Below are 15,416 nucleotides of genomic sequence, written 5' to 3'. Positions count from 1 at the left end.
TGTCTCGGATGCTCCATTTTTGACATAAATTGGATGCGGGAACATAGGGGGTTGGAGGGGGGAAACAGAAATCTTGGAAAACGCTTAGAGTGGAAAGATCGGGATGAAACTTGATGTGAAGCATAAGCATAAGTTCTAGATACATGATTGACATAATTGGAACGGATCCGTTCTCTTTGGGTTAGCTTGGGGGTGTTAATTTGGAAAAATTAGGAAAATTGAGGTATTTTTAGCTTAAGAATTGGTGACCAGATCTTAATGAAATTTGATATTTAGAAGAAAATAATGTTTGAGAGCGCTTATTTCAAATCCATACCAGATCTGTTGACACTGGGGGGAGTTAGAGGGAGAAATCTGAAATCTTGGAAAACGCTTAGATTGGAGGAATTAGGATGAAGCTTGGTGGGTAAAATAAGCAAATTGCTTTGACACGTGATTGACGCAACCGTACTGGATTCGCTCTCTTTGGGGAGTTAGGGGTGGGGTTCAGTGCTTTGGCAAGTTTGGTGCTTCTGGACGTAATAGGACGATGAAAATTTGTAGGCGTGTCAGGGAGCTGCACAAATTGACTTGATAAAGTCGTTTTCCTTGATTTGACCATCTGGGGGGCTGAAGGGACAAGAAAAATTAGAAAAAATGAGGTATTTATAACTTACGAGTGGGTGATCGGATCTTAATGAATTTTGATATTTTGAAGGACATCGTGACTCGAACTCTTATTTTAAATCCCGACCGGCATTAAGCCTCTGATTTTCCTTTTAAATCAATCTATTGATTCTTAAAATTTTGTTAGAGCTCATAGTATATGAGCTCTTGGCTCTTGGCTCTTCTGGCCTCGTCACAAGTGTCATATGAGCTCTTAGCTCTTGTTATTCATTTCAACCGCTCTTCTTCTATATTTCCCTAGATAGGAACATGCAAACACCAAATAATTTGCTGGGGAGGGAGGGGAGTGGGATAACATAAAACGGAACATATAAGTTATTTAGCAAATATAGCAAATATGAACAAAATAGTGCGACCACAGTACTCCAGGCACCATACAGGGAAACCTAGCGGGAGGGTTCATTTATCAGCCCTGCAAGATTCTTACTGGAAATAGGAATGAAATGTTCAAAAAAATTCCTTTTCGAATATCAAACTCGGAAACAAGCATCAGCATGGAAACCAACCCATAACACTGAATTCCGATAATTTCAAATATAATCCCCCCATCCTACTAAGGGCAATTATCTGGATTTCCAAAAGCAGAGATTAATTTCTAATAGTTTGCATCAAAATTTTTCTTGGGAAAAGTAGATGCACCAAACAGATATAGTCCTAAAATTTTGCAGCTGATTAGATATTCCTAAACCACCTTTAGAAGGGTGGTTATGTTGTGGCTCGCTTTTCTCAGAATCTTCATTTAATAGTTTTTTCCCGATTCTCGTGGGATGAAAGAGCTTTGTTTGAGATCCTTGTCTGAACTGGGGATTTTTCTGGTGAGCACATCCCTAAGGGTTTCCCGTGAAGTCTGTCTATCTCATAAATAAATGAGAAAAAATCGATTTTTATTTCTTTCAAAGCTAAAATCACTGCCCAACATAAATAAGATAAAGTAGAGATTCCAGCACGGAACCTTGAGGCACTGAACACTTAACACCAAACTCTGTGCTTAATATATCTGATAAAGCAACTTTGATAGTGTGGCCATGCAAGTACGATGAAAAATACTTTACGCAAGTACTACCTAATCCAAGCCCACTTAGTCTATTTAGAAAAGTATTAAATTCAACAGTATCAAAAGCCTTACGGAAATCTACAAAAGCAGTTAAAGGCACCATATTATTTTCGATTATATTATCAACAAAACTTAAAATATTTACTGAATAATATATTAATTATTTTTATTTAAATATTTTATTGAATAAAGATATTTAAAAAAAATATCATTCTCACATTTGATTTGTTTCAGTACTGGTTGTTAACTTTATTCAGCAAATAATCTACATAAACCTAGCTCTTAAACTATATTCCAGCAAATAAATAATTACGCATATTCTTTGTTGCCATATATAACAAAATAACACATCAAGTATGCTAGGAAACTAACAGATCAAATTCGAATATACAGCAAAATATTCGAAATAGATGTCGAGTGTCTGTGTTGTCATGTATAAAGAAAAATTCGTTTGCGTATCATCATAAATTGTGAGAATGCCAGATCAAAGTCGAATTTCTAAGAGGAAAAACTAAATAGAGATTTGGTTACTTCGAAACGTTAGTTTTTTATTTCAAAGAAAAGCTGACGCTAGATATTTGGAACTGAAACGCTTGTTGTTGCAAAAATATTATGCATTAGGATTAAAATTCGTCAGCAGTTTTTTGAGACTAGTAGACTTAAATGCAACAAAAGTGACTTATTTTATTAAGAGGGGTTCTTAGTAGAGATACCTTAGTTCTACTGCCTTAGGAATGACATATGGACGGATAATAGAGAGAAATATATATTAACAAATGAACTAACATCCTTTTTACACATTCCTAATAAGGGGGATTAATGCAAGAATTATTTTCCACAAAATTTGCCTATCTGTCTTGGCTTTTTCTACAATTAGCCATGACTTGATACCCACAAATATTTGATTTTAGTTCAAAATTATTAAATAATTAGTTAATCTACTGTTGTAAGAAAATGAATCGATTAAAAACATTATAGGACCATTGTTTCCATTTTTTTTTCTAAATTAGACTGTATACCCTTTGAATGAAGCCTATGATGACGACATGTTTCTAAGATGTGTAAGGTAAATATTTCTGTAAAAGGCTTTTATCAATAACAGAAGACAAACACCTTTTTTCTGCTCTCCTAGAATAAAACTGCCCTGTAATCTAAAACCTTATAGTTACTAAAAATAGACGAGCGTTAAGGAGCGCCAATCGGTAGAAAGGAGAGGCAATTTCTCCCTTATGTTTGGAAAACAAACTTTGTTTTTGTTTATGAAAAAAAAAACATTCTGCCCCCCTTCCGTGAATTGGTAACCCCTGTCAGCAGCATGGCTTAGGAAAAAAATATATCGAATATCCAAAAAGGGAGCCACGTGCCAATTAAATCACTTTTATTACCATCCAATCACCTTCCATTAAAACATAAAATTCTATTTACAAAGTATTTATCGAAATCCTATATATCCCTCCAATTACTCAAGTTTACATCCAGCGGCAGGTCTAAGGCTCGATTATGGACAAGATTTCACGACATAATTACTTTATTGAGGGCACTCGTAAGTTATTTAATAGTGGGGACAAAGGAGAAAAAAAAACACTTTGGCTATTTGGAGGGACAGGACTTCAGGTTTTATACAATGAAGAATATGTTTTTCCGGTATACTAAAACTGAAATTAGTTTCGATAATATTTTAAGTTAGACATTCCAAAGGAAACCGGAGACAAATTTTGGGTGTATAGTTAATATTTAACGCCTTATAGCTACTTTCAGACATATTTCCAACTCATTAATGATTAATGTGAATATAATGTACCGATTTTTGGTGGTAATCCTAAATCTGATGTTTTTTTGTTTTTTGTTTGTTTGTTTTTTTTAGAACAAAACTTCGATTTCTCTCCGAGGAACCTGTCTAGAGAAAGAATTTGAAATTAACGCTAAGTAGATATAGAAGTTTTATTTACAATATTAAACGCTGGAAACATAATAGTATACTGATAGTTGAGAATCAACGCAAAAGCTATTAACTTTATGAATCGTGTTTAACAATGGCAAATTAAAATGAACCATTATCCTATTATTCTTCTCCCCCAACAACCTCCCCCGAAAAATGTGTGGCAGGAAACCGTACTTCCTCCATTGTCAGCCCCACTAGGAAAATTCCAGATTTTGGAAACTAGTTGAGTTCAGTAAACAATACTTTCAGAAATAAATCCATAGGCTAAGTTATGTACCGGGAACGTCGTTTGAAATATTTGCGTCCACTTCTATCCTCTACAGGGGAGAAGTAACCTCTTATGCACTAGCCTCTTATGAACTTGAAACAGTACTGAGCACCACATCTTTGCTAAATCCTTAACTTGCAGGATTTTAAAGAATTGGAAAAGTATCTCTTAAATTAAAAAAGAAATCCCATTATGGCTTAAGATCCTGCTCAAAGGATTGGAATTATGCTTTCAAATATTGAGTAGCAGAAAACTTTATTAAAACCAAAATTCAGGAAAAAACACATTTCCCAGAGTAAAAAATGTATTGCCCAGAGTTGAAGCATGTCTTCTATGCCATCTTCTAGGCCTTAGAAATGAGAAAAACTAGATAGAAGTTTGAAAATCCTGCCTGGACATAGTTTAGAGTTAAAATTCATTTCTGAAAGTTTCCCTCTCCTAACCTACTTTCCAAGGTACCAAAAAACCTTTCACGTAAAATTTTACTCAATTTCTCTTATACCCATCTTAAGAATCAGGCCTGTATGCAACTCAAGTCTGTATGTAAGTTATTTTGGCAATGGGAGATTGGTTGTCAGCCCCTCAACTGGTGTAAACAAGAAAACACTCGTAGGCTTAGCAATCTCTTTAATAAAACACTTTTATTGTTACCACAACTGCAGCACCAGACCGCTTGGGGCGTATGATCCTATTTCACCTCTTTAATGCGTTTATTTATTCGCATGAGTTTACATTTTATATCAAAAGCCGGCACTTAGAAATAGCTACTAAACCTAAACAACTGTCAATAAATTTCACGTCTTACTAACGGCGTCTTCTCAGACATACTTCACTGCTATCAACTTACACAAACTCGCCCTCTGGCTTATTAAAAATCATTCTACAAGCCCTATCTCTTTTTATGACATATCAACCTTCATAATTATATCTCGGAAAAGAACTTATATCACAATCTTAATTATCTGAGATTTTGCAAATCGATTATCTGTAAATCTGTAAATTCTGTATTATCTGTAAATCGATAAATGTCAGACGTCTACCGCACTGGACATACGCAGACTAGGATTTACATCTCAATATGCTTTTCAAAAGGAATTCCTGAAAAGGATTAAGGTATGACTGAAGCACAAGTATTTCTAAATATAAAAAGATTTTGAGCGATATATGTTAACGTCTTAATTAGTTAAAATTTTACTTTACAACACGCTGAAATACCATTTTAGGTAGTATAATGTCAAGTGTTTTATTATATTCAAACAGTAAAAATTTACAATAAGCCATAATACACATATCCAGGGTAAAAAAAAAAGTGAACGTAAGAACTAGGTACAATTACATTTAAGTTGGTCAGATCTGAAATTAATATCATTGATAAACTAGACTAATAAAGAAAATAAATATGAAACCGATTTTAACTACAGGATGAAGAGCTGTTGGGAGGGGGGAGGGTCTTTTGGTTTAAAGTATTCTTGTTTTTCAGAGGAACCATCACCACTGGTGGCATCCAAGGGACTGATTGAGATCCATTGCTTGTAGCCTACATTTGCGTTCTTTTTAAGAACTCCTAGAAAAAGGTTCGTAATTTGCTACTAGAAGAGTATGAAATATTACTTTACAACAGTAATCCCCGAAATTCGTGAACAGACCACACATATGGTGTAAATTACAGCAATTTTACAGATAAGAGGTGTTGATAGACTATGTAGGTAAAGCAGGGACTGAAAAGGTTTGTGAAATGCTGATTGTCCCTTAAAAATCAGAGCTTACGTGTCTATCCCATAAATTGGTCTAGTATAAAAAGGAACCCTTTCCGACGAGGGGGATGTTTCTTTAATTAAAAACTTTAAACTCATACAACAGGCTGAAGAAACGAAATGGGAAACAAATTTACACCTCTCAATACCATAGTTTCAAATATTCACTGAAACTACACAAATAAGATTTCTAGAAAACAAAATTCTATTTAGTTGACATATAAGTCTAAATTGTACCTATATATAAGGCTCTGGTCAGGGGGTAAACGGGTTTGACATTCTCAAAAAAGTGTCCAACTTGAAAGTAGCAAAATGCATATAGAACACATTTTTGAAACACTATATTTTTTTTGCAGCCACCCCTGGAAAAAAAAATCATGGAGTTGTTTTTTTTACACTACACTTACTACGAAATTCCCCTGCCTAGATTAAATAGAAATTTTACCCTCCCACCCCCCATTTCGTGTACCACTGGTCTTCCTAATTTTTGCCAGCTAACATTTCGACTGCAGTAATCCAAAATGCATTATGTTACGTAGCATAATTTCATAAAATTACGGAAAAATTAAAAAATTATCACTTTTTTTTAATGTTAAACTACTGCGGCAACTTGCTATACAATGGAGCATTACATCGGTATCCAGAATATGGCCAAAATATTTTCAATACTCACACTCAAATTCCCAAAAATTTCCGTGGGCGAGAAATGAGAAAAACACATTTTAACAGAAAGAAAGAAATCAAGATATCATAGGGGCCAGATAAGACGAAATACAACGGATAGAACGTTTTTTTAAACATTTTCACATAAGCAAGTATTTTGTTTTTAAGTGTTAGTCTTTTTTCGATTATTGCAATTCGATCTTGGTACCGAACATAAATTTTTATCAAAGTGTTTGTTATGTTTTAAACTGTTATGCTTTGCTTTTACTGTCTTTTGTTTATCCTCCGTCTTTTCCCCTTCTTTGGTGACGGGCCTTGCTATAAATAACAACTCCTGAATTGCCACAGCCTATTTCTACTGGGGAAATTAACCGAGAATTGTTACTGATAACAGGATTCTGCGTAGAGAAAAAAAATCTACCACAGACTGTAAATATATAACTTGCAAGTGGTTTATTGTCTGGCCTCGTCCCCTCCTTTAACTATTACGGTACTTGTCTAGTATATAAAACACACTCGAGAAGTGAAGTTTGGTGACAATAAAATAATGAAAACAGAATACTTTATTAGCAAAATTGTGAATGCATTTTTGAATTATCAAATTGTGAGCTTTGGCGTCGGCTGACCATCTCAAAGACAAAAAAAGTGTATTATTAACGTGATTCTTGACCTAGTTCATTTTAGTTCATTATTAAGGCGATTCTCGAGGACAAGGGTTAGTTTGCTTTTGACTATTAATAGAATATAGTGTCTCACCATGGATGTTCAAATTAAGATTTGGGATTTGCCAAGGACTGACAATTATGTTGTTTAAGGATAAGGGGCTGTTGCCCAAAACACTGCGTCAATGGACACACCATGACTCGTAACTCTTACTAAAAGCAACAAAAGTGTTGCACTGCGTTCTTGGAGCATATTTCCAAGTTGTAGTTTTCACAATTTTGCTAATAAAGTATTCTATTTTCGTCATATTTTTTTTCATTAGCATTAACCAAACTTCACTTCTCGAGTGTGTTTTATATAACAGAAAAGCGCCACTATTACTTGCTTGAAATCGTTATACAAACCGTAAAATTTTCAATAGAGCTGGTAAAAATCATTGAATTCCAAAGATCAACGGTCCCAGTACGAAAGTTTCAACGTTTATATTGAACGTAATTGAAAGACTTATACGGTCTAAGACATGAAAACCATCTCAAAGCATTGCGATTACGTTACTTAGGTCACAGGCGGCTTTCTAATAAAAAAAAAATAGGATTCTTTTTCAATTGGACCAATTGGATTCTCCAATTGACTCGGTCTCATTATGATACCTGGAGTCGAATATTAAAATTCAGACGCCCAACAGGAAATAATTCTAAGCCTACTGGTTTTATTTTCACTCTTCGTTTCTATGCACCAAAATGCCACCTAAATTATAAGGAAAACACAAGCTTGCCTGTGCTTGGAGTGGAAAATTGCAGTGAAGTTTGATTTAATATATATATATATATATATATATATATATATATATATATATATATATATATATATATATATATATATATATATATACATATATATATATATATATATATATATATATATATATATATATATATATATATATATATATATATATATATTGTATATATATATATATATATATATATATATATATATATATATATATATATATATATATATATATATATATATATTGTATATATATATATATATATATATATATATATTATATATATATATATATATATATATATATATATATATATATATATATATATATATATATTTTGTATATATATATATATATATATATATATATATATATATATATATATATATATATATATATATATATATATATATATATATATATATATATATATATATATATATATATATATATATATATATATATGCGTGTTTGACATTTTTTTTTAACTACCACAACTACTAGAAATCAAAAAAATATTATGCACTTACGCTGGATCGTATCTAGCATTCCTTGGGAGGGAGTTCAAAAATATTTTTAAACCTCATCCCCCCCCCGGGAGGGGAGTTTACAAAAAACTTTAAAAAAACATCAAAATTTCTTATATTCATCTTTATTACGTTTTTAAATGTCGGACACACATTTCCAGAAGCGGGAAACCACCTACCCCCCCCCCCGCACTGAATACGATCCTCTGCGTGCACGAATTACAGCCTCATGAGATTCTGAAGATTCGTCAAAACGAGATATAGGCTAAAGTAGATTCCTGAACAAAATTATCCCGAGCACAGATCATCTGGACCAAATTGGGACCCCATATGTGTGGGCTCAGCAAGGCGCCACCCTCTGGAGGAAGTGGAAGAAATTTTCCCAAGGAGAAGAGGTACGATTGAAAACAGATCATTATTTTCCACAGAGAAGAGCTCTTTAGCTGATTTCTGGAAGGTCCTGTCTTCTATGAAATCCTGTAGGAAAGGCAAATGATATCTAAGGGACTGCCCTCTTTATTTCTCTACAGTTATGAAAAGTCTGTGAAAGATATTACTCTGAATAAAAATAATTATTGTGCAGTTCCTAATAGCATAAACTGCTGTAACGATTATTCAGCAGCTTGTCGAACCGCTGCTTTTAATATCCCTCCAGTCCATAAATAAGACATTTGGGTAGAATTTGTATATTCTGTTCGTATTATCTTTTGATAGTTCAAACTTATATTTTTCTTCAATCACTATCCGTCGCAGTCCTTAGTCTGCTACGAAATAACCAATTGATTTATATTGTTTTCTAACAATTCAAAATTGACAATAATCACTTTTTCCAAGAAAATTCGCTTAATCGCTAACAGCTTGAAAAGATTAACATCATAAATTATCGACGACAAATATAATTGGAAATCGATTTTATTACTGTTGCATGGAAAGATTTTGCCAATAAGCTATATTTGATAACTTGTCAATAAGTTGTATTTAATAACTGTTAAGATAACTGAAAGCTTATGACAGCAGACCTGCAAATTGAGCAAAGCGAAATTGCAACATGAGATTACTAAACAGATATACAAGAGCCAACATAATAAAAACATGAAATAATGACAATAAACAGAAATCAAGAGATATAGATATCCAGGTAAACAAAAACAAATGGAAATTTAAAAAAAACACAAAAAGAAAATCCCAACTAGTAGATTTGATAAGAGCCTTAAAAGGTCCATCGAGTGGTATTTGTTTGTTTTTTAGCCAGCAAATTTCATCGACAAATTTGGAGAAACATCGAGAAATTTACCTTAATTTTCTCATTGTTTCATTTACGTGATATCTTAGGTCTTCGAGGAGAAGTGGGGAGGGGGGAATTGCCGATGTCCTCATGTTTTCCATTACATTTTGGCCAAACTTTTGTTTATTTTCAAATTAACACTAAGAAGGAAAACTCAACTAAATCGGAAAATTCGTTCAATTTACTTTCCAGCTTGTGGAAAATTACCATAGCAATGTCTTCGTTTTTTTTTGTTTTTTTTACTGCTGTTAAGCCTGTTTCAGCAGATATTGACGTCAGAACTGAAGGTGGATACACCTTGAGGGGGGGGGGGCAAAACTTCAAAAGCCAAGAAAATAGGCGGTACTTATGTTAGCCAATACACTCCCAAGAATTTGGATCTATAAAATCTGACAGTAACCGGCTACAATAACATCCTAGCTATATTTTTTATAAATATTTAGCTGGTATTTCGGTTAGATTAGGTTACATTTTGCATCTAACCCCGCTATACTTAGCACACACACACACCCCAGTTTGCAAATATATAGCCCAGATATATATATATATATATATATATATATATATATATATATATATATATATATATATATATATATATATATATATATATATATACATATCCCAAGCGTCTCAGTTATTTCGACCCCATACTTGTAGATCCAAATTCTCGAGTGTTTAGGCCTAAAAGATAAGTGCCAAATAGGCAAATCGTCATCAAAACTTACAGCAATTTCCAGAATTTTTAGGGTCAACATTTTCAAAAACATTTGTTCTTCTATGTGTGTACGTAATTTGGCTGTTATGAGGGTGTAAGTATCTTTTCCCGGGGGAATGACAAAGTAAACGGATTAGCACTGTAAAAGAGTGGCTTTTCGCTATCTTAGAAAGAAATTTTTTAGCTAGGCAAATATCTGCCTCTATCCTTCCTTTCCAAAAGGACACTGCGATGTAGGCTACTTGGACACTATTTGAATTATAAAAGTGAAACTTTCAGAAAGAGCGGTAAAGGACAAAGACACACTTAAATGAAACCCGAAAAGAATTTGAACACTATTTGAATAAAACTTATTTTTATATTTTGAATTGGGGAGGGGGGAATCAGATAGGACAATAGCTGGTTAGTTTGCAATGAATAGTGACATAATATAGTGTCTCTCCATGGATGTTCAAATCAAGATTTGGGATTTACCAAGGACCGAAGAACAAGTAATTGTATTTTTCCAGGACAAGGGGTTGTTGCCCAATACAAAACAGAGCGTCAATTGACACACCATGACGATGTACTCTTATGAGAAGCAACATCTTTTGATGTTTAACCTAACCTTACCTTAACCAAACTTCACTTCTTGCGTGTTTCTCGTATAATACATAAGTACCCTTATTTTACTTGCTCATAAGGCGTATTGCTTCACCACCCCCCTCTCTCTCTCCCACACCCCCTATAAACAAATCTACAGCACACAACGTTTATATTAAAAGACTATTTAGATAGCTAAGAAACAAACTTATCTCCATAATCAGAATTGCATCCTGAACGATATCGACGGACGATAAGTCCGTCAACTTAAGTGCTCTTTATATATTCTAATCTTGTTTTACAGTAGCGAACGGCGAACGCCAACACTTTGCAGAACGCTGCCCGAACGACCTAAGAAAGAGTAGCGCTGTTTTAAAGGGTATGTAAAGTGACCCGTGATTTATGTATTGGGGGTGGGGGAGTCCAGGTAAAAGAGGTAATGTGTCTTTACAAATGAGGTAGCCTAAGTAATTATTTATGATCGTTTAAAGTAGTTTTTAGAATTTTTAGTTTCCTTCTAACATGTCCCTATTCTTGAGGTTTGCCAATAGATATACAATACACCTGAAGCCCTAACAAAATTGTTTTGAATCTCTGAGGCAACAACGATATCCTATTAGTGGCTGCCCACTTCTATAGGAAATAGGACTAAGCCAATAGGCTTCTAATAAAATAAAATTATTACCATTATATTCACTTTTTTTATACTCTCTTCGAAAATCATGGTTGCTATTCTGACAATGATATCCTGCCCCCCTTCTGGTTGTACAATATACAGTCTTATTAATATATATCTCCATAAAATCTAGTGATAGGCATACGTCATAAATTCTTTGATAAAATGGATTTTCTGCAGTCTCGACTCGCCATTGATCTGTGACTGATTAGCCTATAATATTTAGCGTAGTCTTCCAAAATATTTTTTGAAATGATTTTTAAAAGGATAGGAATGGAAGGAACATGATAATTTGATTTTTTGGAAAAATACTACTTGCTATAAAGTAAAAATTTACTGTTTCAGTGTTTTCTTTTAGTTTGTACATCATATGCCTCTGAAATTTTAATAAATGGAATTTTCTGAACGTAGGCTAATGAAGCAAGTATAGCCTAGCGTTTAGTTCAGGAGAGTGGATAAACTGCATTGTTACCAAATAAGCCAACGACTTTCCCAGGTGGTAAATAGTCGGCGTTACTGAATCGTAATTCTATCGCGTTTCAAAACTATCCTAGGTCTAGTAAAAAAGTACAGAGCAAGAATATAGCATATACCCACGAAATGAATAAATTACCTGTATTTCTTTTAACAAGTAATCCGATTTTTATAGATATAATCCTTAATATTGACTTAGTATCCACATCTGATCACTTTTAAATATTACCCGACTCAAATAAACCACTCCGAGGAGAACGCGCTTCTCCGGAGAGCCGCCCCATTAACACACGTTTAACAACCGCGTATAAGGAATTTGTAGTATTTTATCTGGCTATAAAAAAGCCATATCTTCGATTTGGAAAGGTAAGTTGGTTATTATTGTCAGTGTAAAATGATTGTAAATAGTTTTATTTACAATGTTTACATAGGCTACATTGATGACAAATTTCAAAATTAAATATCGGATCAAAATTTCGATGATTTTCAAGTGAGTTCTTCGAAAAACCTATCCGAAATAAGAAACACTGAATAAAAAAATACCGTACATATGAAATTTAAAGTTTTTTATCTGGCTATACACAATGACGTATCTTCGGTTTGGAATGGTTAGTTGACTATAGGTGTCAGCCCAAAATGGTTATAAAAGCTATTATTTGCATTATTTATGTCCATAGTGACCAAATTTAAAAAACTAATGATAGGGATTCACTTCCAGGCTTGTCAAGGTGACGTCTTCGAATATCTGGGAAAAAGAAAGACTAAATATCAAAATATCCGAACATATGGTATTTATAGTCTTTTACCAGGCTATCAAGTTTTTAGCACTTTTAAAAAAGCTTCCTATTCCAATTAAACGGCCTTTGTCTTTATCAAGTCATTCTTAAGAAATTGGAACAAACAGTCAAACTTTAACGCAAAGAGCAAGGTTCTGAGGAAGGGGACAACCTCTTCATATACGTAATAATTTCTGTTTGTTTTGAGGTTTGATGTTGCTCCTTAATTTCAGTTGAAACAACTTGTTTTCTTATATTTAATTTATAATCATCTTTCAAATAGTGCTGGTGAAATCTATCTCATCCTCCATAAAATATTCCCTCCTTCATTGGAAACTCCTCCGTAGAAGGCTCCTCCCACGTAAAATACAACCCCTCCCTTTAAAATCCCCTACGGACTATTCCGTCCTCGCTGAAAATCCCCCCCAGTAAAGTTTCTTGTGGACGATTCAGCCTGAAAAATTATCCTTAGCATACTTTCATTTGAAAAAGACTAAGTTCTAGTTGTTTTTTCGATGAATCTGGAAATCCCCTACTCCATGGAAATTTCCCTGAAATCAAAAGACGCTGAAAATTTTGCATAACAATTTCCCTGGAACATCCCCACATTCGAAATTGAGTAGGCAAAGAGAAAGTATGACAAATAAAAAGAATTTCATACAGAAATTCTGCCCAATCCCCCCAGTGTGAAATTTACCCTGGAACCGGGAAATCCCCCTCGACACGGAAAATTATGTCCCTGGAAACTTACCTCAAGCCAGTAATACCAAGAAACAGGACCATCCGATACAAGGAACCTTGTGACATCTGAAGGTGTGTAAGCTGAGGGAAAGCTATACCAATTCGAGAAGAAATAAAAAAATGTGATTTACCAACATTCAAGACCAAGTAATTGGCATTAAACTACGAAATAACTCTCTCGAATAATGCTACAAGGTTAGACTTGATATCACATTCCGTCTTCCCATGGGTCCCAAGATTGGTATCATCAGCAAAAGCAACAAGAAAATCTTCATTAGAAGAAGTATTGGAACACGACTGAGCATCAGAATGACATAGTTTGCAGCATGCCAGAGGCCTGGTATTTTTTACTGCCGAAATCAGATCATTAACATAAATCAGAAATAAAATGGGACCAAGAACAGATCCCTGAGGGATGCCATAATATACTTCAGAAGGGCTCCGGAAAATCGGATCAGTTGAAATAAGCCTACCAGAAATATGAATCAAACCAAGAATAATCGTTTGATCATATACCAATATGTGATAGTTTCCAAAGAAGAATCCGATGAATCAAGGAATCAAAGGCTTTACGAACATCCAAAAATAAAGCTGCCGGGATATGACCAGAATCTATTGCCGAATGAATGAAATTAGATAAAGCTGCGCAAGTATGCTCCATAGAGTGACTCGCTCGGAATCCAAACTGGAAATCATGCAAAAATTCCTTTGCATCCAGAAAACTAAGAAGTCTGGATAGCAGAGCCTTCTCAAAAATTTTGCTGAAAACAGATAGGAGAGAAATTGGCCTATAATTAGCAGGATCACTCCGAGAACCACCTTTATAGAGTATTATAACCTTAACTCACTTGAGAGATTTAGGAAAAATTCCTTTCTCGAAAGACAGATTGACGAGCTTATTCAATGGTGACAGAATAGCAGGCAGAATGGCACGGATAACCCTTGTAGGAATTTTGTCTGGTCCTGAAGAGGATGATCCTTTAAGAGCATTCACGATACAAGCTACCGCTAATTCAGAAACATAATTCAAGACCATCGACTTCAAACATGAGGGTCCAAGAAAGGCTCTGAAATCGCAACAAGAAGTTGCAGAGCTTGCAGAGGAAGCAGTTACCTTTCCCATATTAGCAAAATGAGAGGTAAGCTCTAGCTGAACATCTACATCTCCTTGGACGGTTTTACCATCGATTATCAGCATTGATGGAACTGAAGGCAGAGGGGGAGTAGGTCTAAGAACTGAATTAATTAAATACCATGTCTTCCTAACATCCTTCCCACATTCAGAAAATTTCCTATGATAATACTGAGACTTTGCCTTCCGACACAGATAATTAAATATACTCCTTTAGGCCTTGAATCGTTTGTGATGAGCTACAGATGATGAAGCCTTGTAAAGCTTCCGCAAATAATTTTTCTTTTCCAGCTTTTATGGAGACCAAGTCATCTATGGATTCAGTGGTGCTATCCTTTTCAAAGTATGGGGCGCTGGACCCCGATGGTCCATTTCCAGGATTCCTTCTTTCACTAAATCATAAAAGGAATCAAAAGAGTAGTTAAAATCTGAATCAGAAATCAAACTACCCCATGGTACATCAGCCAGACGAGAATTAAGTAGACTTAGCTCAGTATCACCAGATCGGAAAAATGGGAGATTAGATGGTGATGCTATACGCTGCGCTTGATCAGCACCCTTATATCGGGAAATAGCGGGAAAATGATCAGAAATATCATTAACCAGCACCAAATTATCTAAGACGTCTAGTGACGAAAAAATATTATCAATAAGAGACGCTTGTGTTTCAGTAACTCGGGTTGGTATACAAACTGAAGGTAG

The 15,416-nt window shown here is 34.3% G+C and overlaps 1 protein-coding gene across 1 annotated transcript in view; it reads right to left on the bottom strand.

The window, feature by feature from the left end:
• The window catches only part of LOC136033588 (uncharacterized), a 109,445-nt gene extending 97,011 nt beyond the window's left edge, over positions 1-12,434 (bottom strand). The window contains exon 1 of the mRNA XM_065714361.1: positions 12,205-12,434. The gene's annotated coding sequence lies outside the window, so the exon portion shown is untranslated. The remainder of the gene's footprint in view (positions 1-12,204) is intronic.
• Positions 12,435-15,416: the final 2,982 nt, after the last annotated feature.

This window comes from Artemia franciscana, chromosome 12 (genome assembly GCF_032884065.1).
Source record: "Artemia franciscana chromosome 12, ASM3288406v1, whole genome shotgun sequence".
NCBI classification, from domain to species: domain Eukaryota; kingdom Metazoa; phylum Arthropoda; class Branchiopoda; order Anostraca; family Artemiidae; genus Artemia; species Artemia franciscana.
The sequence above is the reverse complement of the archived record's forward strand: the minus strand, read 5'-3'. Positions and strand labels throughout refer to the sequence as shown.